General features: G+C 39.5%; 1 protein-coding gene across 1 annotated transcript in view; it reads left to right on the top strand.

The window, feature by feature from the left end:
- Positions 1 to 26,609, top strand: part of ARHGAP24 (Rho GTPase activating protein 24) — a 600,350-nt gene that overhangs the window by 39,304 nt on the left and 534,437 nt on the right. The gene's annotated exons all lie outside the window — the stretch shown is intronic.

Genomic DNA, 26,609 nt, shown 5'->3' with positions numbered 1-26,609 from the left:
TAGCACCAGTACTCTCACCTTGCCTTGTCATTTCTCGCCCACTTTGCTTTATCCTTGGATTCCCTGTTACTAACTCTTGACTTGACCTTGGGCTGTCTGTGGGTTACCCTTTGTCTGCTACCTGTCTTAATATTGGACTGCCACTGGATTACACTTTGCCTACTGCCTGCCTCAACCTTGGACTATTTCTGGATTACACTTATCACTTACCAGCCTCTGAAACTTGCTATGGGATACTCACCCACTTTGCTTCTGTCAATGCCTGATATGCATGAGGGACACAGAAGCTTTAGGAAGAAACTATCATTTTTGTTCGCTGGTTCTTGGCCGAGTGTTACAAGTCATTATTTAAACAGATGCCAACAGGTATCAAAATTATGGAGACCGTTTTATATTGATATTTTCTATTTGCCTTAGGAAATGTATTTATCTAGGCTGTTAGATTTAAAAAAACAAAAAATTCAGCAGCATCTGTTTTGCAGATAGACTTCATCAGATTATATAGACATATATAAAAAAAAATTAGTTGCCCAATAATTTATTTCACTCTAACTATAGCATAATCCAGGACTAAAAATTTCAAGTCCTGAGCTACTAGCCAGGCCTTAAGAGTCACTGGCCACCAGTTGCCCCACCTAACCCTTACCCTGCCCCTGCCTTAACTCTGCCCCTAAACACACCCTCTTAAATAATCTTGTGATAATTCTTATCTTATGATAGTTGCCGTTTGTAAACAGCAGATTAGGGATTCCTGCTGCAGGAAAACGCAAGTTCCTGACGCAGGAATGTCTAATCACACCTGAAATATACTGTAGGTGTGAATGGGGCCCAATATACACATACACCAAAGGTGTCCATACACCTGCTGATTATCGTACGATAATCGCGGGTGATCCCGTAATCGTACGATAATCGGCAGGTGTATGGGCAGCGTGCGACCGCTTCTACTGTAAGGTCGTACGACTTTCGTCTTCCAAGCACGCTGGAAAACCTGCCGAAAATCGTACGATTTTTGGCGGGTTGGTGGCGTGGTCGGAAGACGAATGCCGCACGGGCCGGTGTGCCCACTCAGCACTGCAATCATCGCAAGCCCTCCCCTCAGCGCCTGTCCAAGATGGGCAGATCGTACGAGATTTTAATGACCTTACAACCATTGCATAACGAGTCGTGCAATGGTTGTAAGGTGTATGGGCAGCTTAAAGCCCAATAATACACTGCTCAACAACATTACACCCCCCCCCCTTCACAAATATAATAATAAAATCCCCCCGCACACAAAAAATAATACACCCCCCTCGTTATAAGCCCCCCCACACACATAAAATAATATACTGCCTCCTTATTAACCCCCCCACACACAAAGAATAATATACCCCCCCTTATTAACCCTCCCACACAAAATTATAATACACTTAACCCCTTCCCGCCCAGCCCCCTCACCTATTCACGTCTTTGCAGGAAGGAGGCTGTGAGCAGGATCGATCCCTGGTTTATCTGTGAGTGATTAGTGAGGTCTGCAGCAGACCTTACTATCACCCCCAGATTTTCACCTTATTTTTACTCGCAATATGCGAGCAGGCGAGTGGAAATTTTGAGCCCGGGCATAATCTATTGTTTTCAAAAGAGTTAAATAGAAGAAAGAACTGCCTTCTAAGTGTTGAGAATAATATTTTTTTTTCAGAGCATTTTGCCCTTTTCCACCAGTTTTCTTCATCATTGTTATACTTAATTAAAAAATTGTAGCTTCCTAAAGATGGACATACACTTTACAACCATCGCAAGACTTTTGTCTTGCGATGGTTGTAAGCTAATTAAAAGCTCGTACGATCTGCCCATCTTGGACAGGCAGATCGTACTTGCGATCATTGAAAGCCCACCACACTGAGGGGAGGGCTTCCGATGACTCCAATGCCGCACGGGCAGTGTGCGCTTGTGGACACCAGCCCGTTCGGCATTTGTCTCCCGAGAACGGCACTAACCCGCCGACGCTCGTACGATTCTCGGCGGGGTTTCAAGCCTGCACGGGGGACAAAAGACGTGCGACCGTACAGTAGAAACGGTCGCACGCCTTCCATACACCTGCCGATTATTGTACGATTGCGAAATTTCCTGCAATTATCGTAAGATAATCGGCAGGTGTATGGGCACCTTAAGGCCCCATTCACACTGAGCGATTTTTTGCGCGGTAATTCCCGCGATATTGCGGCTATTTACTGCACGGTATCGCTCTCCAATGCTTGGCAATGGGGCAAAGGGTCCTGCTGTCGCGGGTCGTGCGTCGCTACAGCAGGACCCTTTTTGGAGCGGATTTTGCAGCGATTCTAGCTTGCTCAATGCAAGCATTTGCGCGATATCGCGTGACAAATCGTGCGATATCGCGCAAAATGCAAATCACGCGATTTGCAAATCGAGCAGTGTGAATGGGGCCTTTGGCCCCATTCACACTGAGCGATTTATCGAGCGATTTTTGCAGCGATATCGTTCATATTTCCACGCGATATCGCTCTATGTAGCTTCTCCAATCCATTTCAATGGAGCTGTTTACATCTCGTCGCTCAATATCGCTCAATATCGCTTGTGGCTCCTCCATGACCCTTTTTTCGATCGATTTTGCTCCTGATTGCATACAGCCCAATAGGAAAAAGTTGCTCAATATCGCAAGTCGCTCAATATCGCAAGTCGCTCAGTGTGAATGGGGCCTAAGGGCCTGCATGTCACATTTTGTCAGGTCCGGAAACGGTCAAGAAACGCAAAAGCGTCCAAAACGCGGCAAAAACGCAGCAAAAACGCGGCAAAAACGCATAAAAAACGCACTGCACTGCAGCTAACATACTAACAGCCCCACTCCAGCAAAAAAAACAACAACTTGAACGCATCAAAAACGCGGCCAAAACGCGGCAAAAACGCACTGCATCAGTCTGCAGATCCGCACCTGATCAGGACCTGATATCATGTGAACAGGTCCTTAGTCTTCCTCTTGTGAAAAGCAGAAAAACCAGGGGAGAATTATTGGCGAAATCAGGAAAAGTACAGTGAAAAGTACAGAAAATCTGCCTGTGCAGTTGATCCCCATAGACTTCTCTAGGACTGTTTGTTAAATATCTCCAAGTCTCAGGAGACAAGTCCATAGAAGTCTATAAGGATTTACTGTGCAAGAATGGCCAGCAGCAAAACAAGGACAGACATACAAGAAAACTATCTGCACTATAGTTGTTAGATAACTCCAGAAACTGATCACGTGGACCCTTCCAGTGCAACTTGATCCAGCTCAGCACTTACTTTTGAAATTCGAAGAGCACCTGGAACCTCCTGCATCGTGTTTTTGTGTTGTAACATTGCCAGATATAAACTGACAATAGAATATCAAGCATATACCTGTAGTGTAATTTCACATTAAAAGTTCAGATTTATTATCTGACAGACTGCTGCAATTTTCTTAAAGCACCTGTGTTGGTGGCACTGCTGCTTTAAGTGACTTTCTAAAGTGTTTTTCTCCAGTTTCTCTGCGTTCTGTCAGAAACATCAGGCAAGATCAGTAATCAGAATGTCAGTTTTTTATTCCATTCAGTCCTGCAAAAGCCTTCACAGATATTAATCAGATGTTACAGCCAGATGCTACTTGTGTCATAATTGCTGTTCAGCTGTTGTGCATTGCTTTGTGGGTGTGCATATATTTACTGATGATGCTGGACGTGGTTCATTCAGATTTACATTTCACATGTTTATAGATAGTGTAATAGTGCTGCCAAAAAACTGATGAATTTGAATATTGAATATAGAAAATAATTACTTTTGTTAAAACACACAAGATTTATTCAATCTATCAATCATCTATTTTTTATCTAGTTGGCATGCAAAGTGCAGCCATCAAAATGAATGTCTGTTGATATAAATTTTACATTCATCCTTAACCACTTTGCATCTGGAGCAAAAGGACATGGAACACTTTTTGGAAGTATACAAGTGATTAGGCGACTCTACAGCTGCCCAATCACTTGTACGGCATGTGAAAGCCAGTTGCTGGCTGAAAAGAGAACTACCATGCCCTCTAAGCCCTCATCCCTCAGTTTCTCGCTCTGCCCCTGCCAGTCCCTGGGGATCCTGTACTCTCTCTCTGCACACAACCCCCTTTCCTCTATTGATGTTGCTGCCAGCCAGCCAGCCAGCCTGGATGAGCCATAGAGCACTACTACCTGCACAGCAGCTTTAAGTCAGCCTTTCATCCCTTCTGCCATCATCTTCAGAAATGTGATCAGGAAAAGGGGCAGGTTCTATACACGGAGAAACCATACCCCCCTCTGCACTAACTCATCTAAACCACCCTCTTACAAAAATAACAAGTCTTTTCCACTATATCCCAACTGCCCCTGCAATGTCAGCCAGCTCCCCTTACATCTCTGATCCACTGGTGCTGGCTATGAAGGCAGACTTGGCCATAAGGTATGCATGCAGACTGTTAGGAAGATCTCGGGAGAGAGGCGGACTGGAGAGCTGCTGTCTAGTACACTGGAACATACTGTACAGCAGGAAACATGGTCCAGACTGGGGTTGAATGGTAGCTAAGGCAGATAGCAGGCAGGATGGCAGGCAGAGTTGTGGTGATGAGGCAGGCCACACCAGAAGGTCAGCAAAGATGAGCCATAGTCAGGAAGTACCCAAGGTCACAACGAGAATGAGCAGTGAAAAGCTGTGGTCAGGAACCAGCCGAGGTCTCTCTAGGAATAAGCTGAGACAAGCTGTGGTCAGAAACTATCCCAGGTCAGCAAAATGTTCAGGATTCAAGTTTCAGGGTAACATCTGAAGACTATCCAGCAACTTCCTAGCTCAGTTATGTCCCTTTAAAAAGGCCCTCTTGTGCCAAGCTTGAAATTGGGCATTCATGTCTGTGTGTCTGCATGCCAAAGTACCCATGCAACGTGCCATTGTTAATGACAGTGCTCCGTGAATTAGCAAGCTTGAACAAATTAGTGTGCTTGTATTAAGCATATTCACATGGAAAGCTTTCTGTATTCTATGTCCTCTCCCAAACTTACCACATAAATAATGTAATTCAGGCTCTTTGTGATTGGATCTGGCTCATGCTGCCTGTAGCAGGTTATACCAAATAGGATGTAGAACATATACCTTCTGACCTACATTGTGTGTCCATTCTTTGGCTTTATAGTCGCACCAGCCTTTTTGTTTGGCCTGACCTGTGTCTTGTTCTCCTGCACCATCCCAACCAGTATCATCATTTGCACTCTTGCCCGCCCCAAGTCTCCCGGCTAGGGTCTATGGGTCCTCTCACTCGCCTTCCACTCAACTTCTCCATAGTCAAACAGCAGGGTGACAGATATTATTCCCAGTCCCTTCCCTGTTACTCCAGAAACATTCTCAGCATTGGTTTCAAGGACCACAGCTGTTGCTTGACACAGGCAAGGGAGAGTCCACTGGGTCAGAGCATTGAAAGGAGTTATGGGTGTCATCCTCCTACTCTGTGACCAGAAACTGCACCTTGGCAGGCTTTGCAGCACTAAGTGACCACTAACACTGGCAACACATTGTCACAGATTCCGCAGTTACATTTTCAACATCGGACATGCGTGTGTTGGGTAACCCTGCATGCAAGGTGGTCTTCTCTCCTTCCCTAGGATAAGGAGAACTGTGCATTTCCACCCTATGTTTCTTCTCCCTCTGTCCATCCTCATGCTGCCCAGATATCATGCCCACATCTTTACCTACAACCTTGGTATGTTCAGAGGGTCTGGTTGGCAAATCCTCATGTCAACAGAAAGCGCTTAATATGGTGTCCCAAAAACTCGTAATGGTTCAGTTTGGTATTGCTGATTCTTGCTTTTCCATTGACTAACAATACAGAGGAATGGGTGCTGGCCGGCTGGCAAGATGATGTCAGCTTCTTCATGACAATTCATTCTAAGGTGGCTTGCCAAAGTGTAGAATGGGTGAGTATCAGCTGAAACCTTTTTTTCCAGGAGCTACAGGTGCTTGGCACACAGATGTAGCAGAGGTTGTCATGATTTACTTTCTTTCAAGCCATTCGGGTGAGCCCTGCGGTAGTCAGATACCCAAATGTTCATGTATCTGCTAATTCTGCTGATACTTTGGTAGACTTGGGCTTTAGTACACATTGTTGAAACTACTGCAGGACAGATGTGTATTAGTTCTAAAGGGTTGCATGCTATCTTGCAGATAAACTCAACACAGACTCCATTCATCCTGATAGGGCCATCAAGAGTATCCCTGTTGTTCCCACATCATATGCGATACAGCAACAGCAGAGCTCCTGCTTTGAGTGTTCAAATGTGATGCAAAACAACCAGCTGATGAAAATTGGGTTGCCCCTTTTACGCTTACTCTATTTGAACTTTTAAAAGTAAAAGTCTTAAGGCCAGATAGCCAACAATACCGCCAATAACATTATTAGTAAAGAAAAAAAATGTTTCTGTATGAAGTTAAACACGGAAAATATTATGTGTTGAACTTGGCTTATGACTAGAATCACAGCTAATTCAATAGTCCAACATATCAAAATACTGTTTAATTCATACTTACCCATTTTATATATACATTCAATCCTATATGAGCCCACACATATTTAGGATTTCTGTGTAATTCTGTTTTACAGATTATACAAGTTTTGGTGTGTCTTCATGTAACTTTTATCTAGATCTATAAAACATGAGCAGCTAGAAAAAAAAGTAATTTAAACATGTTCCCCTCTTTCATTTATGTGTTTATTTATTTTGAAAAAAATATTTGCAACTTGCCAACTAATAGGGTTTTAATACAGTCCTGAGGGAGTAACGTCGCCATGGCAACCAACAGACCACTCATCAGATTTAGTTTTTTAGAGGGTTTTGCACATATGTAGACACAAGGCAGAATATGAGGACAAACACCTCTGGACGTCCTATAGATACAGTATATCGCATTGCACCAGGGAGTGTGCGTATAGCCACAATTCAGTGGGATGGTATTTTGCCGGCTTGTGAAGGCAAGAAGTCATCCTATATATCTCAATAGCAGTGTTTGCAAAACAGAATAAAATACCAGAGCATGATCTTTAATTACAGTAAATAATATTTGAAGGCAAATTGGGGTATTCTGTTTGGCATATCAACTTAGCCTGCTGAATTTATTCCTTTATATCATATATTGTCCAGACAGTTGTCTATCTATCTATCTATCTATCTATCTATCTATCTATCTATCTATCTATCTATCTATCTATCTATCTCTAGCTATATAATTTCTTCTGTATTAATCTGAACAGTAAACTGAAATAGGTAGTGTTGCTAGGTAACACAGGAACTGCAAGTCATTACAGCATCTCTCTCTAGGAGTAGGATGGGTTAGATTAACTGCATAATACCATATGGAATAGTGAATATTCTGTTAAATACTGAAATGTAAAGGCCATTTCATGCATATGGGATAGATATTTATGCCTTATTGAGTAATGGCACAGCATACTGTAACAGCATACTGTAACAGAGAACAATTCAAATAATGGGCAGAATGTCATTACAAGTTGAATTTACATGTAATGGTAATTCTAACACTCACAAAAAAGATACCGCAGAAAAAGCTTAACATATTGAAATATTTAAGAACAAAACTGAAAAGTATCCTCCATTCCAGCTGGCCCAATACTTTTGCCAGTTGTGAAAGGTCATTGGAAACCTGTAATTGCATAGTCATGAGCTATAGCCCCTTAAGGCCCATTACTGCTCATTTCCCTATTTTTTGCTTCACGTACTGTGAAGTAATTAATTCCCAAATATCCCTAAAGATCACGACAAACATTGCAAAGTCAAGTTGATTTCCAACAGGTTAAAACCATCTGCTTTTTCTGGCAAGCTGCCAAGATTTGCTTTCTATAAAAATGAAGAGAGAAGTAGCTAATATTTTAGTGCCTTTGTTCTGAACTGATCTGAAGAGTAATTTCTCCACAATGCCAGTAGCTACAGAGATGAGGGCTTGTTTTAAATTGCTTTTACTGCTTGTTTGGAATATATGAATACTTTAGTGTGCATTGTCTTGGCACGGGTTCACTACAGGGTACCTTGCAGGAAATGGTGGATTTGTGTCCTCACATTTCCTAGCTGGTAAAAAATTGTCAGCAGGACAGGAATGAGGGGAAATCTCTCTAACGGAGCCCCAGATAGGTTTTATTGCTATCAGGAGTTATAATGCTTCCTCAATCCAAAACTAAAAACTATTTGTCTTGACATACACACAGAATAAATATATTTTATTCCCCCATTGTTCCCCCATTGTACCCCCATTGTTTCATAAGCACATTTCTCCCAATATAATATAAGAATTTACAACTATGCGGGAAGAATACCTAATGACAAAAGATGACAGTTGTCTGGCCACATTCCAATTTCCGGTTGCATTTGGTACATCCAGATATGAAAATACCGGCTTATGTAATGTTGGTGTTTATACTAAGTAATTAATAGTACTGACACTGCAAGATTTAACATAATCTTCTTCGCACTATCCAGTAATCTTTGTCAACATGAATACATCATAACACAACTGCTTTAAATTTCTATAATGAGATGACAGTCTTAATGATTTGTTTTGGAAGTGAAATGTTATGTACATCATACATCTGTGCAGTGTGCAGATAAAACAGATGCTATATAAATAAAATCTTGTTTGGGAAGACAGTACTAACAGTGGACAGTATTAGAGTAGAAATACGTTTCTATGCAGTTTTCCTGCTTTATAATGAGAGAGCTCCACTTCAAACAAAATTATTTTAATATAGTACAGAGTGAAAAAATACACATGGGATAATTATCTTTTGTGCTCTTGACACTACATTAACCTACTCAGCTATGCACAGTGTAATGGCAATGAAAATGATCTGTGGATAGGTCTAATAAGAAAGTATACTGTAAAATTCTGAAACTAGTTTTTTTTTTTTTCTTTCTATGAAACTTCAGAGCCATAAGCAGCAGGGAGCTGCTGCACATGTTATGAATAGTACCAGATTCCTAAATCAGAATGATGAAGAGGTCAATGAGCAAATGATGGGAATCAAATATGTCATTAGTCAGAACATAAAGAGCCAACATAAACATATGCCAGAGGTCAGAAATTAGAGATTGCTAAGTCAGTAGATATAAAGGTGTGACCTGGCACCCAACCACAAATAGAAAAAGAGATTTGTGATCTTATCTTGCTACTCTTTTGCCTATGAAAGCTGATTTTTCCATAAAGCTATTTCAGTTTACTGGTATTCAGATAACCTCAGATGCTAGTGCCTGAAATTCAAGGCAACGGGCCAGGTGGGAACTACACAAGTTTAGAATACCATTTATACAACCAGAGAATACCAAGATATACAGTTCATGGGGTACAGGTAAGCATAAAAAACAAAGAAGGTACAAGGTACAAAATACTGGGGGCCTGATACACAAAGCAGAATTAGGATAAAGAAGAGGATCTTGCTGCACTCCTTACCGGATATTCCCAGTGATGGGAAGGGTGCTTGTAATGACTGCGGATGGCACCGCTGCATGTATAGAATAATCGTGAAGAATGTCACCAGCACCCCAAAAATCCTTCCAGGATCACCAAATGTTCATTTTATTGAACAATTTGTAAAAAGTGAAAACAAGCGCTTTTGGGGCCATGCAGGGCCAATTCATCAGGCTCAAACATTGTCAGTAGCAGAGGTTATAGTTAGTGAAAACTGAATGTCAAAATAATCAGTAGAGATACCAGGTAGCTGAACTTACATGCATATCTTGATGATGTAAGATTCAAACTTGGCCCTGTCTCTCATACTTTCCTATTAGTCTTTTAATGTGATAAATGGTCCCATTGGTCAACTGGAAGGTTCAGGAGGTGCAAGGAAGCAAGGCTAGCATCCGCTTTAACAGGAAAAGTTGAGACTTGCATATAATCTTAGCTGTCTATATCCCTTGGATGTGCTGATTACTTTGATGTGTGGTTTTCACTCAAGGTAATCTTTGCTGATATTTTTTTTCATCATGTACTCAGTAATAATTGCACAGGCTTATGACAGCCTTACTTTAAATGTCAAGCTGTGAAAAATAATAAATCCATCATAAATGAAAGAAGAAATTGTCAGTTTCTACTTATTCTTTGTAGCTTTATACCTATTACATAGTGATTGTCCCTTCCAGTTTAAAACATCAAGATCATTATACCCTTTAGCCTTGAGAGTCAGTTCATCCTTTTGTATTGTGAGCTACTTAGGCAATTCCTTTCATAACTTGGAATTGTAGTTTTTTTCCAACTATACTGTATGCACACAATCTTTGCTACAATCAAAGGATCAATATTTGGTTTTGTAAAAGACATTGGGGAATGGTGGCATGCTTCAGAACTCTCAGAGTCCCTGAGCTCCACCAGTCCTCCTGTGCCTGGGGAGCTGTTTTGACTATTTACTTTTGACTATTACTAGGGATGCACCGGTACAAGTACAAGTACAGATACTTTTGGAGCTCCAAGACTAGACTAGAGAAAAATTCAAAAGTTAGGAGGCAGCTGTCATTTGTAAGGAGCACACGGAGCTCCTGGGATTAGTACATCTCGGTTTTAATGTATGATTTTGTTTTTATAAATATACATAAAGGGATGCACCAATACCCTTTTTGCAAGTACAAGTACTGATACTTGCCCAAGTACTTACAAGTACTAATACTTTTTTGTTTATTGTCATGTGACAGTTTTTCTAAAACAATACAGACTAATGACTTCAGGACAGTGGTGGAGCGCCAGGTCCCAGCTGCAACTGCTGCAACCCTGGTAGTTCTCATAAAAATCCCAAGTATCGGCACTGGTATCTGAAAAGTATCTGTGCATCCCCAACTATTACTATTACCTTAAAGTTCCTAGGAGTATCTTCTATGTGCTGCTTCTTGTCTCTCTTGCCACTATTGCTGGGAAATTCCAGCTGTCAATATGACAGTTGGAGCTAGCTCTGTATGATAGTAGCAAGCTACTGCACCACTCCTGTGTAAAAATGAAACTTACAGATAGTGCCTCCAAGCGTCAGTGAGAAATACATTGTAATGATGTATTGTTACAGTGTATTTTCCCTATTTCATTCATATCTGAATCAAAATAGTGACCTTTGCATAAGACATCAGTTACAGCAACCTTACAAGTAAAGAAAAAAATATTTATTAATAAAATTAGTTCCTATTTAACTGTTTATTAACCCTTAGTTAATTCTAATCAGCACTAATTAACTAATTTCTAACCTCCTCCCCTTAGCTATTATTTTTATGCTGATTGTTTTTCCTCTATTTCTATTTTTTTTCTCCTAATTTTGTTTTCTATTGTTATTTTTTGTAGTGTCGTATAAAAAAAAAGTGCCTGTATTTCATTTGTAAATAACCTTACAATGCTTTGTACCAGAAATGTCATTTTAGTGTCATTATAAACAGGACAAACTACAGAATGAAATGTGCAGAATTTACCTAAAGAAACACTTCCTATTTTAAAGCTAACACTAATCAAAAGAATAAAAAAAACTTTACTTTATTCATGCCTTTTTGTCTATAGATTGCTCAGAAAATAAAATACTTTTTGCAAGATAATATTAAAGTAGTATTAAACTCTCAAACTTTTTCCATAATGAAGCCAGATAAAACAATTATACATTGCCCAGCAAAGTATTTCTTAAATTGTTTGCCTAAGCATTTACAGTTATTTTGTATCTGAACAGCTGGCTCCAACAAACTCCCTGAACTTCCTTTCCAATGCATGATCACACGGGACAGCACAGTCTCCAGCAGCTGTCCATCTACTAGCTTGGAGGTGGGAGGAGGAAGAAGGGAAGTGGCTTGCCTTGCTGTGCCTGTGTGTTTGTTGAGACACACACACCTTATTAGCACACACAAGAGTGGCTTCATAGAACCAATCAAGTGAAATGAGCTACCCTAAAACAGGATATCAGGGCCAGTGTTCATGAGACCAGCTAATTCTGCAGGAAGCTAAAACTGCAGGAAGATAACACATCAAGAAGCAGACTCCTTAAGTGCTTAGTTCAGCATTTGAAATAGCGTAAAAACCTTTTGAATTTAATAATACTTCAACAAAATATGCCTAGTTTGTCCCTAAAAACAATGCATGTATTACTTTATCTGTTATTTGTTATGGCAAAGTTATCGCCATATACAGTACACAGGACCATAGTGAAAATTTAAAAATTGTTCTTGTCCATAAGGGGTATAAAGGTACGAGAGATGAAGTAGTTTATATCTATTTGTAACCCCAATAAGCTGAATAGAAACAAAGAAAAAATAGGCAAAAGCCATGTGACGTCTTACCAGCTGCTGCTTAGACTTAATGGCCCTCTTGCTTCAGTTTGCTCTAAGCCAATAAAGACAGCATATCATTAATGGAAAACTGCAGGTAAAACACAACATTTCAGCAGTAAGCCATAATAATAGCTATTTAACTGTGTGTGCTTCAGTTTTTTGCATGCACTAACTGACAGAAAACATAATGATCCACAAGAGCTTTTTGATCCACTATAACTTTGAAGGTCAACTTGTGATTTGTGTGTGTTTAAAACAAAAGAAGCTCTAATAGACTGTATGATCTTATCCAAAAGTAGACACACCTTTAGGGTCAGGCATCTGTTTCTAAGCACAGGTTACTAGGAGATGTGCAGATACATGTGAACAGGGGCAGAAAACCGTGGCTCCTGTCAGCCTGTCACTCATACGCGTGCGCACGCCTATGCTGTCACTGCTTTGTACACGCTGAGGGGCTGTAGCTGTCCATAACCACCTGTGATCCAAACCGCTACATTCAAAAGCAGTCTACTGTTTAACCTACCTGCTACAAAATAACATACTTAGAAATGTCTCCGTAGATCACACAAATTAAGGTTGCATCTCTTTGTGTGCAAGGGCTATAGACATCACTGGTTGCCAGGAGCTGGACAGGATGCCGGCCAGAGCATCCCAAGTTGCTAAGAGCCGGCCAGAGAGATGCAGAGCCTGCAGAGGTCGGTGTCATTCTCAAGTCTGGCGGCGCTGTGTCCTCTACCCACCTACCGCTGCTCTGATCACGTGTTCTTGTCTTTGTATAAAAATATACAACAAAAAGTCTTATATAGTGTACACAAGCTACAATTCTCAGTTGGCACAAAAAAGTGTTTAAACATTCTCACAGTAGATGGAAAATGCAATATGAGAACATAAAATGAAGTTCATTTATACAGCTTGCATGTGTGGTGCCAGCATTTTCGCATACAGCTTACGCCAATGAACTAACCTTCTGCAGCAGCTTTTATTAATACCTCTGACTAGGACCAAACTCATTTCAATGGGTGAAAGCTTTCCTCACCTTGTCATTGTTAAGTACAACAATGTGTTTCCCTACAGTTCCTTCTTATTTTCCACATGCATTGCTCTGGAAATTGAAAATATTAGCCAGAAATCTTCTCAGCTCTGCACCTCATTATTTGTGCAGTAGACAGTTCATGGTTTTGCATTGTGATTGCTTGTGTTGTTCTTCAATTAAATGTTTACCTCATTGAAATCATGAATAAGTCTTTCCAATAAACCAAACACATGTATCCGTAAGTTTATTTTTGCAACCAATAGAAATAAAGCAATAGAAAACAGTGCTAGCATTGCAATAGGATAACATAGAATGCAAGATATGTTTATTCTTTTAACTCAAAGACTGTGGAAACTCAAAAGTAAGTGATCCTATCTATTCAGGGGTTACAGTCTACCAGGACAGACCTTAAAGTGACATTAAACCCTCAGATTTTTTTTAACATAAACCAATACTGTAATGTGTGCCTTACTGTAATCCATGGTTGTTTCCCTTCTCTTTGCTGCTCTTCCTTTTAAATCCTTCTCTCTTCTCATGCTAGGGGAGAACTTCCCTTTGCAGCTGAGTGCCTCTTCCTGTAGTGCTGGCTCGGGTTGTGAACCTTCACACAGACACCATGTATCCATTTCAGAGACAAGGCAGTCTGCTGCAAAACAGAAGTTCTGCCCAGCATGAGAAGAGAGAAGGGTTTAAAAGGAAGAGCAGCAAAGAGAAGGGAAACAACCATGGATTACAGTAAGGCACACATTACAGTATTGGTTTATGTTAAAAAATCTGAGGGTTTAATGTCACTTTAATTAAAGTAGCATTCTAATTCTGATTAAATTGATTTACATATTGTTTAGGATTGGATGTGGCTCAGGAGGAGTCTACTGTAAGTTGGCAAGCTCCAGCATTTACCTCCTGAACTGTCATGCTAGCACTTATAAATCTGCCATTTGTAAACCCTGGTGCCAGTGGAGTTCTTAGATGTGTTAGAAAATATCAGCCCCCTGCAGGAAGCCGGTCAACTTTTGACTTGCTACAAAGTTAAAGTATTGCTGTCTGATCACTGGGGGGAGAGGAGAGTAAGGAAATGCTTCCTCTTGCCTGCAGCAGACTGGTGACATCACCTTAGCCTGTGCATATTCTACTTGACTGAAGTTCAAGTACTTTTTCTAAAACATATTTTATTAAAGTTTATTTTTATTTTTTTCAAACATTAATATATAAAATAAATACATATTTGAAATAAATATTGAAGAAAAAAAGAAGGAAGTCAAAGCCAAGCCATGTCATACAGAAAGCATAATACTAGATCTCACTAATTTCATCCAGGAAACATGGGAATGTTACCTGATGTTACAAACCATAACCGTTACACCTATGTTATCATAGACTACCTGAGATGAATCACTAAACATAAAGGAAAATAAAAATTGTTCAATAGAAACTACATGAAGTCCCCAGCATTTAAGAAGAAAAGAAAAAGCAACACAGAGTTAAGTGCATGCTCCCAAAGCACCTAACAAGGTTGTTAATTGCGATTACAGTCTTTGTACTTGAAAGATGACATTAGATGGGTAATTTTAGTACTATGAAAAGTCTTTCCAATAATGGCTGTCCACCTTCCAAAAAAATAATAATTGCTTGGTGCGTGCATTTTTCTGCAGTTTGGTGCTCACTTTTTCCCGCAAGAAAAATAGTTTAAGGCCTCTCTTCAAATCTTGTACTGAAGGAGGCTGGGACACAATCCACTTCCATATACAGTAATGCCACACCTGGCTGTGAGTAAACATATATGTAACCACTCTGAACTTCTGCCAGGTCCCTTTAAAGTTGGTGTAGTACCAGGTTTAGAGTATCTAAAAAGAAAAAGAAAGAGATCATATGGTGGAGTCCAGGAGAGGACTTGGCCTATGTAAAGCGAGACCTGGTGCCAAAAGACAGTTATCTTTGCGCAAGTCCATAAACAATACACATGGAGAGTTACATTTCAGACAGCAAGATGAAGATGTGTCAGAGGAAAGAGAATTAGGAGGCACAAAATAGGACATATGCCCCATGTAACATTTTGAATTTTGAGTTTCATGACATGATTCATATACAAGAATAGTCCTTACTTTGTTGTATTCTTGTAGCATCTTATCAAAAAGTTCAGATACCAGAAAGTCTTTATGCTATGCCTTAATCTTGGATTTATCCAAAGGCTTAATATAGAGAGCTTGTAGATGTGAAAATAAAGTATATATGCGCCCAGAAGGTTGTCAAGGAAGTTTGATGCAAAAAAGGAGTTGGGATCTTTAGTAAGGGCTTTTCAGGACCTGGTTCTTAAAGTTAGTGCAGAAAATGATATTTAGAAAAATGATATTCAGACAACAAATCCTGATACACCAAAGAGAAGCTACAGCAGATTCTAAAAGAAAGTTAGAATACTTTGAGTGCCCAGCACACCAATCCATTGCATGTCTCAGCAGGCAAGCAATAGTCTACAATCTAGTTTTTTGAAAATTTTAACCTCCTTCTCTCTTTGAGAGCCAGCGTTTTTTGAACAACATACTTGGGTGTTTACTTCACCACAGGAATTGTAACACATCTTGATTGAGGCAATTTACCTCAGTATACTCCAGTGACATAGGAATGGTCTGTAAAGGGTAAAGTAATTTAGCAAAGCTAGACATTTTAATCACATGATTCCTTCCAAAGAGTGAAAGAGGTAGGTCTCTCTACGTCTGCAGTTCCCCCACAATTTTTGTAATTAGAGGTAGATAGTTAAGGTGATATAGAGTCTTCCCTATCTCAATACCCAGGTATGTAATATCAAGTGATGCCACCTAAAAAAGGGAAGGTCATCTATGAATAGGCTGGTTGTAATCTCCCCATCTCCTATCCACACTCTCTGAAGATCATAAGTCAATACAAGACATCTAGACAGTTGACATATTAAACAAACGTAGAGACAAGCACAACCCTGGCATGTACCTTTTTGCAATACTAATAAAGGGGATAGTGCTCCCATGGTGTAGATCTTAATCATAGGTGAGTCATACATTTGGTGAAGAAAACATCCAGCATCAGAAATCAAATTCAGGCATAACCAGGGAACATGAACTCCATGTGAAAAATGGAGTAGCCCAGTTATGTTTTGCTGCTGCTTAGCTACATCTGGCACAGGGTGCCTTCAGTCTGCAAAGCACAGTGAATGATCCAAGTCTATCAAGGATTTCTAGAGTGAAACATACTGTCCAGCTTTAGAAGGCTATTTATCAGTTGCAGGGCATAGGTACTGTCACAGGATAATGACCCAAAAAACACAGATGAAAGCACCTAAGAATGGATAATAACAAAACATTGGACTATTCTCAAGTGGCATTTTATGGGTCTTGATCTGAATTATATAAACATCTATGTAAAGAACTGAAACATGGGGGTTGATTTATTAAAGGCAAATAGGCTGTTCACTTTGTAAGGGAATTTACATTTTGCAGAGGAAGTTTAACTAAGCTTAGTGAATTTGGTGAAATTTAATTTTGCAAAGAATACCCACTCATGTGCAAGGAAAAAAAACAGTATTTTTGTTTGCACTTGATTGAATGATGGAATTCAGCAGAATGTCACCTCATTCACTAAGCTAAGGAGAAACTTCACCCTGCAAAATTCAAATTCCCCTGCAGTAAATCAACCTCATGCAGTCTGGAGAAGGCAGACTGAGACAGCTGAAAACTGTTTGTTGAAGAGTCAAAGAAATAGTTTGCACTAATTTAGTGTTTCTAAACGTTGTGCAACACAATATTAGTTTAAGGGGCTCCTGATTTTTGTCCATGCTATTTTTGTTTGTTTTACTATTTAAATTATTCTGTTGAATCAAAAATTAAAAGCAAAGTACATTTTTTTATGAAATATGAAATTAACAATAGTCCATGCCAATTACTTTGTTCAGTTTCATTTCAGTCATTTCAGAGAAAATTGTGCATTCTTCTTTTTTCATGGAAGAGAGCCAAAACATTTCTCCAAACCTGTCAAGGTGAAGTGAAATCAGCAGTAGTATTAGAAATATGCTTTTTACAGTTTAAAAATGTACCATTCTTCACTTCTCCGCAAGTGTTACTCTGCTCTACATCACTGATCTGCCTTTCCTCTGCTCGACGAGAGGGGTCAGAGACTGTCAGTATGGTCGAGCCCTTATAATGACCCATTTCCCTTTCTGTTTATCTTTATTTCTTCTTTCACTCTATAGATATTACCAGAATTGCCTGCAGACTTGCTAAACATCAAGTTTGTTTAAACCTGATTCAATATTTGCATTTTTAATTTATAGGTTTTAGAGACTCTTCCATAATTATATCAATCAATAGCAAGGGATTAGGGTAAAGCAAATGTGGCTATACTGATCCCCTATATACAGTAAGCTAAGGTATCAAGGATCTTGATCCCTAACTATAGATTTGTACTAAAGTTGATTTTGAACCATGTCCTTATCAGCAGAATGTCTTTCCAAGTAATCCAAAACTGGTTGGCCACGTGTTCAGATTAAATGACTGATGCTGCTGCAGTTCTCTTCGCCTTTCTTTCTTTGCAAACAAACAAGTCAAGCATCAAAGCCAAAACAGATAATTTGAGACAGAGTCTGAGTTGGTGCAAAGGTAAGGACAGACAGAGTTCACTCAATCTCAGCACAAACAAGATCAGCAACAAAGAGGACAATAGTAACACTGGAAACGTGACTGACCACTCATTGAGTGGGTCAACAGGGAAGGTACGCCTCATTACAGGAATAGTGCACATGTATTGAGGCACTTAGGAAGATGCAAGCTGGCAGAAAGGCAGACATAGAGGCAGAAGACATGGGGGCGAAAGGTAAATTAGCAGAACATAGGCATCCACCCATTAGACCAGTCTGTGTATAGGCATTAGATAATCAGCCAGACCAGTGAATAGCAGGCAAGTTCTTTATAATAGCTCTCTAAAATAAAAAAATTAAATCAATGGAAGGAGCCCTAACTTTTAAGCAAACCTATACACACTAGTTGTTCATAAGGCATAAAGCTTAATGCAATCTTATGCATTTAGGGACTAAAATGCATAATGCAACATACAGTCAATCTAAGATACATTTACAGAGGAATTGGGATTAAAACTGGGTGAATAAATAATAAAGAATGATAAAGAATGATATGGATTTACTTATATTTCCTGTCAGACTTAAAGCCCAACTCTGGGAGGCAGTAAAAATTACCCTTGTGGTGAAACCTCTCCCTCCCCACACTGCAAGGGTTAAATGCAAGGGTTAAATGGTTGTTTAATCTACACTAAAGGAATAAACAGTACTTTTTTTTACCAGGGTTCCACCTAGCTGAAAGACTGGTCCCCCAAAGCCATTTCCCTTAGCCCCTCCACATGTCGAGGATCATCAGTCTTGCACTGTACATGAGGGTGATAAGGGACCCACATTCCGGGAGCGTCTGAGAATGATGGGGGAGTGAGGAATAAGGTAAGTATTACGGCTTATTTCACTAGCTCTAGACTAAACAAGCATTTCATTTTCGCAGTGTCAGGGGTGTTCCTGCCATGAATTTTTAATAATATATTTTTTAATAAATAATAATTTTAAAATATCCTGAGCTCAGATTTATTATTAGGGATGAGCTCTGGTTCGCACTGAACCTGAGCTCCACTGAACGCAGAAACTATATGGGCCTCCCCCTACCCTACCCAACAGTTGACCAGGGTGTTCCCTACCCAACAGTTGACCAGTGATGTGATGCTTGTGCTGATATCTTTTAGTTAATATTCCCACATGGCTACATTAGGCAAGTGTAATTTGCCTAACATAGCTCTATAGCCATATAAGGTCAATGAGTCACTGCATCCCGTCCCTTTGCTTACGTGCAGCTGCAGACACAGAATTTGCCAGCTGCAAGGTATCGGGTGTCTATGGAAGGAGTTTCTTTATGCGTTTGGAGGAGCTCAGGTTCAGGCCAGGTTCATTCCCAACCTAAGCTTATCCCTTTTTAATAACTATGTGTTAAGCAAATTTGATGCTGCTAACACTAGAAAAATATTTATCTTTAATTAATATGAACTGGCCATTGAATCAGATATTTTAACCATTTAAAGCAAAAGTTTTAAGAGCTACCAGTGCAAGATGCCCACTATTACCTTCAATTGCCAGAAAATCCTCATCTGTGTGTTTCTTTGAAACTAGTTTTACTTTTTTACTAGGGACTTTACTTCTATGACTTCAAGATTAAAGCCCAAGTGAATCCTTACCTTGTATTAGTCTACTGCAGTCAACTGCCTAAAACATAACATATGTGTTGGACTTTCTGTTTTATTATTAGGCATGCACCGATACTAGTATTGGTATCGGTGCAGATACCAAGTATTTGGGCGAGTACTCGTACTCGCCCACATGCTCCGATACCTTTCCCAATACTGGAACTGAAATGTTCCTCTGACCGGCAGTGCTGCGAGGGAACATGGGGCCGGGAAGCCGGCTCCATGCTGTTTGACTGGCTCTATGCTGATTGGCCGGGAAGCCTGCTTCCCAATCAATCAGCATTGAGCCGTCCAAACAGATCTGATAATATGGTACACACAGGAGGCGTGGGCAGATCCGGGAGAGCTTGGAGAGTGGTGTCTGCCCAGCTGGCCCGAGAGACATCTGTGGTATGGTAATGACTGCTGCTGAGGATCGATATGAGGGGAATAAGGTGTCTGTAGGGTGGAGGTTGTGTCACCATATTATCAGATCTGTTTGGCCGGTCTCAATGCTGATGCAGATCTGTGTAATAAGTACTCAAAATCACTATTAGACATTGGGTATTTCAGAATAGTGTAAAAATATCCTGCAGAGTATGTCGTTATTTTAGTGTGAATGTTGGGGCATTTTACTATATGATTTATTCCACTATTTCATACAGTTAACCACTTTCTAGCTATGGTACCACTATAGCTAACACTTTCTAAGAAGGATTTTTAGACACTAGGTGGGCTTTTGTGACTGTAAAGGTGCCCATACACCTTACGAATATCGGACGATGTTCGACGATTTACCGCTGATCCAACCTTGCAATAATTGGGGCAAGATGGGGCCGTGGTACGAAAATCGTTCAACGGTTCGTGAGACTTCTTCATGTTTGCAACGGCGCCAATGACAACCTAGGCTGTGAACTCTGAGAATATATCTTTCCACTGTAAACTACTAATGGATTTCAAAATGATGAGGGAAATCATTATTTATTTGCGTACTCACCCAGGTTGGCAGGTTTGTTTTTCTTACATACACTTGAGTATGTCTTTTTCTATGATATTCTTATTTGTTGCATTCTTTTTTTTTAACCACTAGAGTGCAGTGTTGCTTTATTTGATGCTAAACCCTAAAAAACCTCCAGCAGTTCATCCAACAACTTGTCATTGTCAGTTAATTATCATGTTTGAGATTTGGCATCATATTGTCCATAAATAATAAAATCATGAAACAATAATTTATAATATTTATATATTAGAGCCCAATATGACAATCACAGCTGATGATATATTCCCAACATATTCTCTGTTCTTCAAGATGAGTATTTCTGTAAAGCAATAATCTTGATTATCTTGCCCATTATCACAGCCCATTCATGCAGTTCAAAATCATTAACCCGACTTTAAGTCAAGCATTTCATGTGTATGCTGTAATTTGGAAAGTTGTTTTGGCTGTCCTTGCATATCTTATTGTGGTTTACATGTTCAAGCAAGGCTCAACGGCTATGGAAAATGTTATACTTAGAAGATTGGCATCTGTTATTGTAATGGCTGGCATTCTAATCCAACAGTACATTTATTGTTTTATAATTATCTTCTTTGGCATTTGCAGCAGTGTGTAAATACCGTTTTAGTCAAGCTTTTTTTTGAACTTAGCTACTCGGTTGTGATAAATGATTGTGTTTTTACAGGAAAAAAGCAGGCAATGCAAGGTATAACTAAGTACAACAAGTATGTAAATATATCTTCTGGAAAAAGTGCTGCCCAATCTTGTGTTCATTTAGAAATAGAAATGTATCCTGGCTATGCTAACTGTCATTCATGTCTCATCCGAATGTATGCTGTTGCTCTGTATTTACGTGCACTGTGTTCATTACTGGGGCTGGTTATGAAGAAAATGCTATAAGCTGGCAGTAAAATGGGCTAACCCCAAAGCCATAAATATCAGTCAGTGGGTAGACTTAATCTGACAACTAACATAAAAACATAGATGTGTGATCGCAGAAAAAGACCAAGTGATGCAGAGCTTTTTTTTTAACCTTTTTGCATAAAGTCTAGAGCTACTTTTTCTCCCCATGCGTGTTCAAATGTACTTACTGTTGACTAACTTGCTACCTTTGCTTTTCCAAGCATCACCTACTTTTTGTAAAATACAACTAATACTTTTCAAGCTCAGTTTAGAACTTTCCCCGTTAGTTTAAAGTGACACTAAACTCAAGAGTTAAATCTTAAAAATGCATTCAAGTACCTTAACTATTAACAAAAATGTAGCTTATTTGTGTATCACTGTAACAGACTCACCTTTCCGCCGTCCCGAACACGCAGGGTAGCCCTGTCTCCTCTCCATCGACGTCACACGTCTCCTGCCTCCTCGTCGGCTTAAGCCGCAAGGTTTCACTTGTCCGGCGTTCCTGCAATGAACACGGACCGCCAGACAAGGCAAAGAGAAGGGAAACAAACATGGATTACAGTAAGGCGCACATTACAGTATTGGTTTATGTTAAAAAATCTGAGGGTTTAATGTCACTTTAAGTGGGATCTTTCCTGACCCTAGCCGAGCCTCAGTTTCCTCATATGCAGCTTCCAACTCTGCATGCTGTTAACCACTCCAGGACTTCAAATTGTGGTAGTAGCAGCCAGCCTCTATAGTTTGGGACATATCTACTTATTCTCTGCTTGGATCTCCCATAGCAACTAACTCTACCCGTTTACTTCCATACTCCTGGAAGAAGGACTTCATTCGCCACCCAAGCACGCCTCCCTCAAGCCTGGCACTTTGTTCATACTACTGAACAGCAAGTATCTTGTTGTTTCTATTACTACTATTCTTTACTTTAAACTTGTGCCTTTTTGCCTCTATGAAGTGAAGTAACAAAAGGAGGAAAATCGGTTCTTTCATTTTAACCACTTGCTGACCGGGGTGTTTATACTCCCTTCCTGTCCAGGCCATTTTTCAGTGTTCAGCGCTGCAGTACTTTTACTGACATTTATTCCGTCATGCAACGCTGTACTGAAATGAGTTATATACCATTTTTTGGGGACAGATAGAGCTTTTTTTTGGTGGTATTTAATCACCACTTCAGGGTTTTTTTTTAATTATATAATAAAAAAAGTACCAAAAATGTTGAAAAAAATTACGTTATGTTATAAAACATTTATTATTATCCAATTTTTTGGTAAAATATAAAAGACGGGGTCACGTTGGGTAAATAGACACCAAACATGTCAAGCTTTAAAATTGCGCGCACCCGTTAAATCGCAAAAACCTACCATACTCAAAATTGACCATAGCCGACGCTTTAAAAGCTTCTACCGTTCATCAGTTTAGTGTTATCAGTGATTGATGACCCTAGAATTATTGCTCTCACTCCGACGTTTGCGGCAATATGTAACATGTGCGGCGCAATGGATGTAATCTGCGTTTTTGCACGTAGGCGGGCTTGACTCATGTTTGCGTGTGCATGTGGGGGCGGGGGATTTTAATTTTTTTTTTTAATTATTGCTTTATGTGATTTTTAATTTTTTTTGTAACTTACATTTTTTTTAAACCTTTTTTTTTCCCACTGAACTTTATTGCTATCACATAGGAAGCAAACAAGCTCCCTATGTGATAGCCAATTTGCAGTGACAGGTCCTCTTTATCGAGACATTAGGGGTCTTTAAGACCCCTAATGTCACCTTGGGACCCCGAGAGAAGCTGATGAAGCAGAGACCTGCTTCACCAGCTTCTCTCTGGTTTCTGTACCGGAGAGTGATAGAGGAATGCGGAAGTGATGTACTACACATCACTGATTGCATTCAGAAGAGGAGAGGAGATCAAACCTTCACTATCTAACACCAATGGCTTTTTATGACTCCCTGAAGTGATGTCATTTTTGAAGGAGACTCAGTTTATGTTGATCGCAATTAGTTAGAGTAAGTACTTCAAATGTCTTGTAACACTGGCTCTAACTTATTTACTAGCTCGTTGCTGTGACTCCACAGCTGAGATTCATACACACTGTAGATCCTCAAATCGTCTCTGAATCCATGCTGACACTGTCCTTCCTTCTGGAGGGTGGCTACTTTTGTTCCCCATGGTCCCTGTGTGTGTTGTAAAGTAGCCGCCGTTACAAGCTCACTCCCATGATGAACTACAATCTCATGTTTAGTTTACTAATCTGTATTGAAGTTATAGTCTATCATGAGAGTTAGCTTGGAGTGGTGTCAACACAAATTCAGAGATGATTTGAGGATCTACAGCCGAGTAATACACAAATAAGAGACATTTTTGTTAATAGTTAGGGTACTTGAATGCATTTTTAAGATTGAACTCCTGAGTTTTTTGTCATTTTAAGGTCATGTGCCCACGTTCCTGATCTTAGCTTCATATTGAAAATACTGCTTCACTGAATCTTATATTCCCACTGATAAAGTATTTAAATATTTCACTGATGTCACCCTTTCCCTACTTTCCTCAAGACTGTACATATTAAGTTCCTACAGTCTAATATGTTTTCTCCCTTTCACCATTTTTGTTTCTTGTCTCTGGACATTGGACTTTTTCTCTATGGATCTGGCCAACTCTGTACTCCCAATATTGTACTACGTCAGGGGATTCTTTTTCCTACGTGCATTATTTAGCATTTAGAAACCTTGAACTGCAGTTTCCACTGCTTTGACCAGTCTTCCAGCAATGCCAAATCATATCCCATGTTACAAACACCTCTGGAAATATCAACCCTATTGCACACCTTGTGTCATCAGCAAAAAGACATACCTTGCCCACCAAACTTTCAGATAAATAATTTACACACAGATTACAAAGAACAGGATCTAGTACTACTACAAATGTTAAAGTTTCTTCCCAACCAGCCTTCTTGTGTATAGGTACAAAATTAACTCTGAAAGTTATGGAGAACTTCTCCTGTTATAAGAGATTGATTAAAAGGTTCAGTCATTGGTTCAACAACTATACCATAAAGTTCTCTTAGAACTCTGTTAATATGTGAATATTATTAGTACTAAGGATGTCCCGATACCACTTTTTTAAGACCAAGTACAAGTACTGTCCCTCATATACTTGCCGATACCAATTACCAATACTTTTTCTTAAAAGGGACATGTGACATTGTTTTCTAAAACAACACAGACTGATGATTTTAGGGCAAAAATTGAATCTTATTTTTTTTTAATTAAAGGATTTTTTTCTAAAAGTGTGGTTTCTCTATTTACATTGAATTTTAACCTTTTAGTGAATGAGTAGGGGTACATGTACCCCTTACACATTCACAAGGGGTGGGGGCAGCATCTGGATGGGCCCTTAATTAAAGGGGTACCCCAATGCAAATAAGCCCCCCTGCCCTCAGACCAACACAACCACCGGGTCAGGATTGTGGGGAAGAGGCCCTTGTCCCCATTGACATGGAGACACCCTCCCAATGACAAGGGCATAAGGCCTGGTGGGGTGCTCGATCGTCCCCCCTTTCCTGCCCTGCCAGGCCTGTGCTCGGATCAAGGGTCTGGTAGGAATTTTAGGAAAGACACCACTTTTTTTCCACATTTATTGGGGGGTTCCCCTTTTAAAATCCCTACCAATCCTGAACCTCATGCTTTTTTTGCTTTTTTTTCCTCTCTCTGCAGACTGTAAAAAAATAAAATAATTTTCTCTTCTTTTGTCTAATGTCACTTTGCCGCAATGAACCGAAAATTCCTACAAACTACCACTAAAGAATTTCATCCGCAATTTCCGTAATCAGAAATTTGAATTCGTTTTCATTTGTCATTTCTGTCATTTGGAGATTCGGATATATCCAAATAATGAAAATTCATCCGTATAACGAATCTTTCCAAAACGAATCGCACATGTCTAATACATTGTTGTAGAAGTGGTCTCCTTTATATCGTGTGGCTTTCTATACTTTTTAATCACAGGACAACTTCACTTCCCAAATTATTAGTTATTGTACAAATTATAATTTTATTGGACATTTTATTTTCCTTATTCTCAAGTTTGAGGAGCATTTTAAGAACTAATGTTGCTATTTTTACTTTGTGTTTCTCAACTAGGGGTATGAGAACCACATAATGGGGGTAGGGGACTGGATCTCTTATTGATAAAAAAAATGATTCAGGCTTCCCTGCAACATTGAACCTGAAATCAAAGTGGAGAAATTAACTTAACATGTCACATGACACTTGAGTAACATTGTCAGTGAGTGTTCCCTTCATGTCTTGATTTTACAAAAAACAGCAACAATCTCACAAGCTGTAAACTAGCTTGTATATTTGGAATTGGCTGTTTTTGTATACACTGATAAAAATCCTTCAGATTTTCTATCCGCTGTTCTGTTCCAAGGTACCCATATGTAAAGTAAAACCAAACCATTGACATCTTTTAAAGTAATACTGGTTTCCAATAGCACTGGTGATGATGATAATGATGATTTGGACTGTCTGGACTGCTTTATAAAAATGCCACCTTATACATGTAGATGTGGTTATTATACATGTGCGATTTGGTTCGTTCCGAAATTAGTTTTGGACGAATTTTCGGAAATTCGGAGATTCGGATGCATTCGGATGCGAATTCCAAATTACAGCTAAGACGAATGCAAACGAATCCGAAATTCCCGATTTCCCGAAATTCGTTGCAGCAAAATGACATTAGGGGAGAAAAAATTACAACATGTTACCTTTACAACACATCTATGCTTAAAGTACAGAGGCTATAGAGTAGTGGTTAAAGGACAGGCTTGACAGGATTGCTAAGGTCCCAGGTTCAAATCCTGGTCAAGTCAAGTAATATTTAAAGTTTTTTTTTTTTCTTTGCTTTTGAATTGGCATTCTCCTAGCATTCCTACCAGACCTAAAGGGTCTGGTATGAATTGGGGGGAACCTCAGGCTTTTTTTTTTTCATCTTCTGCAGACTGTAAAAAAAAAAAAGTCATTTTTGTTCCCCTTAATGTCATTTTGACGCAACGAAATTCGTTATTGGACGAATTCTGTTGCAGCAAAATGATTTTTTTTTACAGTCTGCAGAAGATGAAAAAAAA

This window comes from Nanorana parkeri, unplaced genomic scaffold (genome assembly GCF_000935625.1).
Source record: "Nanorana parkeri isolate BGI_ZX_2015 unplaced genomic scaffold, ASM93562v1 scaffold59, whole genome shotgun sequence".
Lineage (NCBI taxonomy): Eukaryota > Metazoa > Chordata > Amphibia > Anura > Dicroglossidae > Nanorana > Nanorana parkeri.
Note: the sequence above shows the minus strand (reverse complement) of the source record. Positions and strands in the feature narration are given on the sequence as shown.